Below are 10,000 nucleotides of genomic sequence, written 5' to 3'. Positions count from 1 at the left end.
TTTGATATAGGAGGAAAAGGTAAGGACTACAAGAGAAATGTGAACAATAATTATAAATGGTCTGAGAACGAAGTTGATAAAGGTTTCACCCAAGGGGTAATAACATGTTACCAAGCCTTGGCCGATTGTAATCGTTTTGTTATTCCCAAAAGATTTAGAGAAGTCCTTCAGACTTTGAGTAATGATAATGACATTATTATCACCCACGCCGACAAAGGCGGCGGAGTAATTATTTTAAATAAAATTAACTATCTGGACAAAATGTCCGATCTTTTGAATGATGAATCAACATACGAAAGACAACCGGCCGGCAACGCTGATATAGAATCAGCAAGATTCAACACAGAAGCGAGAAAAATCCTACGTAAATCAACCAGGGGAAAAAAGTTGTTAGGATTACTAGAAGAAGCTCCAAAACCCCCGTTAATGCACGGTCTACCTAAAGTGCATAAGGTAAATATCCCCATGAGGCCCATAACTTCAGGGATTGGTAGCGCTCCGCACAGACTAGCGAAATGTCTGGCAAAACCCCTTTCCAACGTCATCGGTTCCATCAGCGGGGCCCATTTAAGAAATTCTTCCGACCTGATCCAGAGACTTAAAGATCTAAATGTAAGTGATAAAAAGTTGGCAAGCTTCGATATAACAGCGTTATTCACAAATGTTTCTATTTTTGATGCCCTAGAAGCAGTGAAGAAAGTAACAACAGATATCGATGATGATATCCTTCCAGTCCCAAGATCTGATTATATAAAACTTATTTCCATGTGTGTCAAATTTGGATATTTTATGTTTAACAACATTGAATTTAAACAGATTAGAGGTCTCGCAATGGGGAGTCCATTATCTGCTGCCATGGCATGTTTATTCATGGAAGTATTAGAAATGGACAAATACATCAACATCATGGGAAGAGGTACCACTTGGTTAAGGTACGTGGATGACATAATCGTGGTGATGCCAAAAAGAACTAATATAGAAAATAAGTTGAGAAGACTCAACGCTGTGAATAAAGACATTCAATTCACAGTTGAACTAGAAAAAGAGTGTAATTTACCATTTTTAGACACGTTGATACACAGAGGTTCTCAACAGGTAAGTTTCTCGGTGTACAGGAAACCCACCAATAGGGACGACTTTGTCCATTATTTTTCAGCACACAGCAGACGTGTTAAAACGGGTGTTCTAATAGGTTTCTTTCTCAGAGCTTTTCGTATCTGCAGTGAAGAATTCCTAGAGGATGAACTTACTTACATCAAGAATACCTTTAGGAAGCTGAAATACCCCGGAGGTTTGATCACCAGGACAACGAGGAAAGCCAAGAAGATCTACGATGGCTCACACGTCCGGACCCCGGGAAAGGATAAGTCTCATTTTATTTCTGTCCCTAATTCTATAAACACCATAGCTATTGATGATTATTTGTTAAAAGGTGGAATAAATATAGCAAAAATATCTTCCAATAAAATAGGAAAAATATTTAAGAAACATAATAATATGCGTAATAATCTCAGTGTCATTTACCGTATTCCATGCAACGGTTGTCCATCATCTTATTTCGGTGAGTCAGGTCGAGGGTTCAATAAACGCTTGAATGAGCACAAAAACGATCTCAGGGCTCATAGAACATCTAACTCCCTGGTTCGTCACCTGGACAAATGTGGACATCTACCTGATTGGAACAACGCAGAAATTCTACACGAGGGATTTGAGAAGAAAATGAGAAAAAACTGTGGAAGCTGCACATATCGCCGCCAACAAGAACAACAACGACAGAGACGGATTTAAATGCCTCTCGAAAGCAGCAAGTGTCCTAATAATTAAATCGTTAGCCAAAGGGAAAACATGACGCTCATACCTTGGCGGGTTCCCTCTCACTACGAATATAAGAATTGTGATCCGTCTGTAATGCTGTAGTCCTCTGAAGAAGACCAAGTTGGTCGCAACGTTAGGGCAATAAACTCTTTTCCTAACACATCTTCGTTTGCCCTTCCCCACCCACATTCTCTCTCATTTGTCTGAAATAATCTTAAATATATATATATATATATATATATATATATATATATATATATCTATATATACATACATATACATATACATATATATATATATATATATATATATATATATATGTATATATATACATATATATATATAACATACATATATATATATATATATATATATATATATATTTATTTATATATATGTCCGGATGTTGATTTCTGATATAATTTTGATAAGGTTTCAAATGGTTCCGGATTACTGTTCAGCTCTTAAGAGGAAGCCAAATGAATTCGAAACCTTATTAATATAATTCAGTCAAAGACCAACACACACACACACAACACACACACAAATACACACACACATACACACACACGCACACACACACACGCACACACACACACGCACACACACACACGCACACACACACACGCACACACACACACAGCACGCACACACACACACACACACACACGCACACATCTACATACACACACACACGCACACACACACACGCACACACACACACGCACACACCCACACACACACACACACACACACACACACACACACACACACACACACACACACACACACACACACACACACACACACACACACACACACCTTACCCTCCTTCACTCCTTTCCTCCCTTACCTCCCTTCCCTCTCTTCCTTCTCCCCTTCCCTTCCTTACTCCCTCCCTTTCCCCTCTTCCTTCACTCCTTCCCTCCCTCCCTTCCCTTTCTTCCTTCACTCCTCTCCTCCCTCCCTCCCCTTCATTATTTCACTCATTCTCTCCTTTCCCTCCCTTCCTTCACTCCTTCCCTTCCCTTCCCTCCCTTTCTTCATCCCTTCACTCCCTTTCTTCACTCCTTCCCGTCCCTTCCTTCACTCCTTCTCTCCCTTCCTTCACTCCTTTACTTCCTTCTCTCCCTTCCTTCACTCCTTTACTTCCTTCTCTTTTCCCTTACCTTCCTTCACTCCTTCTCTCCCTTCCCTCCTTCCCTCCCTTCCTTCGCTCCTTCTCTCCTTCCTCTCACTTCCTTCACTTCTTCCCTCCCTTCCCTCCTTCCTTCCCTTCCTTCACTCCTTCCCCCCCTTCCCTCCTTCCCTCCGTTCTTCCGCTCCTTCCCTCCCTTCTCTCCGTCTGTAGAAGGAGACCTTAGGAACACACATATGAAAAGGCCTTCCCGCCTTTCAAGGCCCTTAAGATATCTGAATAACTTTAATTATAATTCTCCTTCTCTCTCGCCTGTACAACCGCGACAGTCACGTGGCGTGGAGCGTGCATGGTCGTACACGACCTGACGCTTCTCTGCCAGTGCGACCCTGCTTGACCCGACCTAACCTAACCCAGTGCAATGATCTAATTACGCACCACGGGTGACTAACTACCCATGCAGTATATATAGCGGCTTCCACCGCATGTAAAATCAGTTCACTCAGATCACTCGTACCTTACAATAAAAGGAGACGAACTCACCAAAAGCACTTTCTCTACACCCATAGTAGCATCAATACGCTGGTGACCCTGGAGTGACCACCATGAACCCGTCTCCCGTTGCTGCCGCCCCCACCACCGCTCCATCTCTTCCAACGGCCACGGGGGGACATTAAACCAAGCACAGCATATGTCTAACTGCTCTCCATCGCCCGCCTCGTACCCACAGCCGTCAAATGTGACACCTGCGCCCCCTAGCGCCAGTCCGATTGGTCCTTCGCAACGTTAATGACGAAATAATCACCGCAGCAGCAGCGCCAGCCTGCAGGCACCAACAGCAGACGCTGGACCACCGCAATCTGATGCACTGCAGATCTGCATTTAATCTCTGGGAGTCGCCACGACTCCTGGAGCTTCGTCTTGGCAAACGTCAGGACACCTCTCCTCGAAGCTGACTTTCACATTCATTACAGGTTAGTGGTCAACGTCACCAAGATCCATCTGGTCTACGCAACAGCTCCCGCCTTGACTGCCCTCCAAACCGCACCGCCATCGACGCTAGACATCTCACGATCCACGCTCACTGCAGACATCTGGAGCAACTTCATCAAGTCTTCAGCAGAGATGGTTCGTCTCAACTTCACTGTAGACCGCATCGCAATCAACCACGGTTACTGCCATCGACGCTGGACATTCCTATCGCCCGACGCTCACCGCAGCCATCTGGGGCAACCTCAACATGTCTCCAGCGGAGATGACCAGTGGCCATCCTCTCGCATGCGGAATGCCCTCTTAACCCAAGGCAAATTTAAGAGCTGTAAGCGAAACCGGTCACGAATAAACTCGGCCCTAGACCCGTGTCTTTCTCTTCCTCCTTCCTCAAACCTGTCACAATGTCTCAACATCTATATATATATATATATATATATATATATATATATATATGTATATATATATATACATATTTATATATATATATATATATATATATATATAAATGTATGTATGTATGTACTTCTATGTCTTTGATTAATGTAGACGAACTCAGATGTCTTCTTCTTCTTATCTACTTAAGAGATAAATCGCATCATTCTTTGGAATACCTTAGGACACCATGGAAGACCCGATCAGTATGAGCCCCTCGAGCACAAAATTTTATTTATCGATTCTATCTCTCTCTCTCTTTTTTTTTTTTTTTTTTTTTTTTTTTGACACCGTCTAAAGCTGAGGAACCGGAGGTTTGAATCCCGCTAGAGAGGCAGCTCGTGATGCCAGTAAAAAATACTTTCTGAACAATGATCTCGTACAATGGCTGTCATGCCTAGCTCCCCCGTATTGGGCTTGGACTATTAAAGGGAAAATTAAGAGGTAAATAAAATTGATTATTGATAAACAAATATATATATAAACTAATAAGCAGGTAAATAAATAATACATAAATAAATTAATAAACAATTAGATGAATGAATGAGCAAATAGATAAACAAATGATCAAATAAATGAATAAATGGATAAATAGATAAATGAGTAGATGAATAAATGAATAAATATATGTATAAATAAATAAATAAATAGATAAGTAAAAGCAATTAAATAAATAGAATAAAATAAAATGAAAAGAAATAACAAATTGAAAATGAAATAAGATAAAGTAAAATAAAATAAAATTAAATAAAACATAATAAAATAAAATATAATAAAATAAAATAAGATAAAATAAAATAAAATAAAATAAAATATGAAAAAATCAATCCGGTTCAGACACCTTACTGTAGCACTGGACAAAGACATCACCCCCCCCCCAAGTCCCATTCCTTAACCTCTTCAATACAGTAACATCATTGGCATATTCTAATCTGGCAGAACGTTTCCGTATTGAAGAGGTTCAGGAGACTTAAACTTGTGACTCACCATTTGTGTCCAAAATATTTTTCACAAATACACACACACACACACACACACACACACACACACACACACACACACACACACACACACACACACACACACACACACACACACATCTCGTGGCGCTGTGGTTAGAGTTCTCGCCTGCCACTACGGCTACCCGGGTTCGACTCCAGCTTAGGTCTGAAATAATTTCAGTATCGCTGTGCTACGGGGTGTTACTCCAACTCTCGTGGGCGGGGAATTGGGTGTGTGTGTGCGTGTATTACCCATAGATCGGTCATACGAGCTCTGAGCTCTCATCCAGGAGGTATGAATCACACATACACACACACACATACACACACACACACACACACACACACACACACACACACACACACACACACCTACACACACTTTTTCGTTGGACGTCCTAAAAAATATCTTAATATCTTTACAAAATGAAAAGTTTACATGCACGTATTGTATATCACAATCGAATTTCCATATGTACGTACGTACATGTGTATAAGAGCGCGCGTAAGTTTGTGTGCACACGTATTTGTGTGTGTGTGTGTGTGTGTGTGTGTGTGTGTGTGTGTGTGTGTGTGTGTGTGTGTGTGTGTGTGTGTGTGTGTGTGTGTGTGTGTGTGTGTGTGTGTGTGTGTGTACGTGTGTATGTGTGTGAGTGTGTGTGTGCGTGTGCGTGTGTGTTTGTGTGTATGTGTGTGTGTTGTGTGTTGTGTGTGTGTGTGTGCTGAGTGTGTGTGTGTGTGTGTGTGTGCGTGTGTATGTATGTATGTGTGTGTGTGTGTGTGTGTGTGTGTGTGTGTGTGTGTGTGTGTGTGTGTGTGTGTGTGTGTGTGTGTGTGTGTGTGTGTGGGTGGGTGTTTGTAATCACACTAATGCACGCAAACCAAGAGATCTATGGACAAGTTCCTATTGACCAACTGGGCCACTTCTGGACCAACTTGTGGACCAGATTCAACTCTGCACCATTTCCTCATTAGCGGACCGGCCAATTGGTCCTTGCCAACACAGCGCACAGCGGACCTCTCCATCCTTCTTCTTATTACTGCCGCCAGGTGATTTAATTCATCTTTGTGCCACCACCGAGGGCCAGCTCTGGCAAGCTTCTATGCAGGCACCCGACCCATTCCCTTTAAGATTAGATATAGCCTATGACGACTGGAAGTTTCTATGTGTGTATGTGTGTGTATGCGTGCGTGTTTAAAGTCTGTGTACTGTATATGTACTTATCAAATATATATAAACATGTATTTTTTACTCAAACAGAACCTTGTTTCTATCATCTGTAGCACATGTACACATTACATATCAATAACGTCACTCTTTGTCATGAAGAAGTGACGTCAACAAATGTGACGTCATTTCTTGTGTGACGCAACAACGTCACGTATTGTTTATGCTTATGACGAATGTATGGCGTCATTCTTCTACACAAGAAAAGTTATCTGACATCAAATATGACGTCAAGAATGATATAATGACGTCGTTCCCTTTATAACGAAAAGTGACGTTATATGATGACTTGGCCTTAGGCAAAGGGACGAAGTCAAAGAACGGATGGATTCGGACAAAGCGAAGTCAGTTTTCGAGAAGGGAATCGGACGTGTTCTAAGGCATGCATTGCGCATGCGCGTTCTTACCTCCCCCCCCTCCCCTCCCCGCCATCTTGCGCAATCCGGCTCTGCGCAGTGAAAGATTGCGCCCACCGTGTTCCCGTGATCAATCATGAATACAATTAGCAAACTGTGTTTGTTATTGAAACTATTCATTATACACGAAACAATAGCCTTTGTGGGACGATGACGCGTGCGTGAGCGTGTGCGCGCGCGCATCGGGGGGAGGGGGAGGGGGAAGGGGAGGCGACAGCTTTGGGGGTGGATATGACAGTAAGAGAGAGATGGAGAGAAATTTTCTAGTACCTGCATATGCATGTATTTTTTCGCATATGTGTGTATCTGTGTTTGTGCGTGCAGGTGTCCGTGTGTGTGCGTGTATATCTGTGTGTGTGTGTGTGTGTGTGTGTGTGTGTGTGTGTGTGTGTGTGTGTGTGTGTGTGTGTGTGTGTGTGTGTGTGTATGTATGTATGCGTGTGTGTGTGTGTGTGTGTGTGTGTGTGTGTGTGTGTATGTGTGTGTGTGTGTGTGTTGTGTGCGTTGTTGTGGTGTGTGTGTGTGTGCGATGTGTGTTGGGTTGTATGTGTGTGTGTGCGTGTGATGTGTGTGCGGTGTGTGTGTTTTGTGTGTGTGTGTTGTTGTGTGTGTGTGTGAGTGTGTGTGTGTGGTGTGTGTGTGTGTTGAGTGTGTGTGTTGTGGTGTGTGTGCGTGTGTGTGTGTGTGATTGGTGTGTTGTGTGTGTTGTGTGTGTGTGTGTGTGTTGTGTGTGTGAGTGCATGTGTGTGTGTGTGTGTGTGTGTGTGTGTGTGTGTGTGTGTGTGTGTGTGTGTGTGTGTGTGTGTGTGTGTGTGTGTGTGTGTGTGTGTGTGTGTGTGTGCGTGTGTGTGCGCGCGCTCGCGTATGTACTGTATCTCCACCTTTACATGTGTCTGTATGTGCCTATGTACGTATAACCGACCTCATACCCTCTGTGCATGTATGTCTGTCAGTAGTAAACCGTAGTCATCAGACCCAAACCAGCAGAGCAGACCCCGTTAGACCCAGGCTAGACCAGTCCGGCTTTATCTGGACTAATCTGACAGATTGCCCCGAGCTCGGTCAAGGAACAATGTTCCAGATTGTGGAGATGGGAATGTTGGGGGAAGCTGTTGGAGGAAGCTGGTGGAGGTGATAGAATGGTGGTTCCTGAAGGTATAAATTATGTGTGCGTGTGTGAAACAGTCAGACGGTAAAGAGAGAAAGACAGAAGCAGAGATGGGATTATAGACTACAGAGAGAGATCTGAGGTGCGAGTCAGTTAACGAGGAGTGAGTGGTGAGTGGTGGTATAAGATATATATATAGGACAGTGTGTTTGTTATTGTTTTTTTAGTGGGGAGTGAGGTATTTATTGTGGATGGTGGTGGATTTTTTCCATGGTGGAATGTATTGTCATTTTCTTGGGAGTATTAGTGGTTAAGTGTGGTTTTTTGTTTTTCTAATAGAAAAGAGGTCCAGTGGGGTATAGTGGATAGAATGAGTTTCTATTTTGGTGATCTGGTGTTGCGCATTAATCTTGCGTCCGAGCCACAGACAACTTTAATTTATACATTCAGCAACTCCACCACATATAAATCGGGCACTACACAGATGTGTTCTTGTACATTCTTCCTAAGCATGCACCGCGTCCTCTCTGACCTTTCATAATATGCTATTTGTCTTTACTTTCTTCATATATCGTTTTTAAATTGTTCGATGTTCTGGTTCTTGTATATATTTTTCTTGTTTGTTTATTATTTCTTTAGGTTTTTTTTTTATCTTTCACTTTTTTTTCCCATTTCCAATTTTTTTTCATTTCTCTCTCATTTTCAAAATACTTTTTTTTTCACCTTAGTTGATCTCTCTTATTACACCTTCATACTTCTTATTTTCTCAAACTTATTCAGGGGTTATATCCCTTAGTATGTGTTAATAACATATCACGGATTGTGGGAAAAACTCACTACACCCTTCCAAAAAAATATAAAACCATAATAAAGAACCCAATTCAATACCCATCATCCTACCTCCTATAAATTCTAAATGCCCAAATGTCATTCATAAGTTTATTACCATACTTATCATTCTTCCCTAAATGGTCCTTTGTACAAGTCTAATACTTGATTTCACTTACACACATACGCACACACACCCACACTTCACACATTCACACACATCAAAAAACAAAAAAACAACCCCCTGCCTATCACCCCCAACACCCACACCCACACACCTCCCAAACCCCACCCCACGCCCCCCTCCCACACACTCCACACGTCATAATATGATCCTATTCTTAACCTCACTAAGAAATAGTATACATGCTTATTTATTATTAAGGTTATTCTGTTCTCAAGTAATTACTCTTCGAAGAAGCCCAAAGCCCTCAACGTTGACTATGCCTTTATGATGGGTTAATTCTTCCGAGGTCCAAATGTGGCATACACTAGAATTCATCGCTAGCATGTTAGTTGCTTACATATTTAAAATTATTTGAGGAGGAAAGAACAACTATAGTTAATGGTTTTTATTTTTTTTTTTTTCAAATTTCCCTGTCAAAATTACTTTTTCACGCCACAAAGTGAGAAACTGAATGAAACTATAGTAAGTTAAATCTAAGAATGAACAAGGAATTTTGAGACGCATTGTGTTGAAGTGTTCTTACGTGTGAAGCATTCCCGAATTCTGGAATATTGATCACCGAAGATTCGTTTCCTGCAAACGAAATAGCAGGCCTCAGCGGTAGCTCACGATGGCGTAGAGTTCCGCCCTATATCTTTTAGACCTAGAGTAAGGCCTTAAATATCCTGTGAAAATATCTTATATATCATCTTCACACCCTGACCATACCCTCACCCGAACAAACCATCAAATCCCAATCATCAGTAACCAAAAAACAAACTCCGATAAACTCGAACAATAGTCAGACATCCATTGCTGCCATACCCGTTCGCCCTTCAACTTGAATACAATCATATAACGTTAGCAAGAATAAA

Source organism: Oratosquilla oratoria, unplaced genomic scaffold, assembly GCF_046742065.1.
Source record: "Oratosquilla oratoria isolate Oo_2021 unplaced genomic scaffold, ASM4674206v1 SCAFFOLD187, whole genome shotgun sequence".
Classification (NCBI taxonomy): Eukaryota; Metazoa; Arthropoda; class Malacostraca; order Stomatopoda; family Squillidae; genus Oratosquilla; species Oratosquilla oratoria.
The sequence above is the reverse complement of the archived record's forward strand: the minus strand, read 5'-3'. Positions refer to the sequence as shown.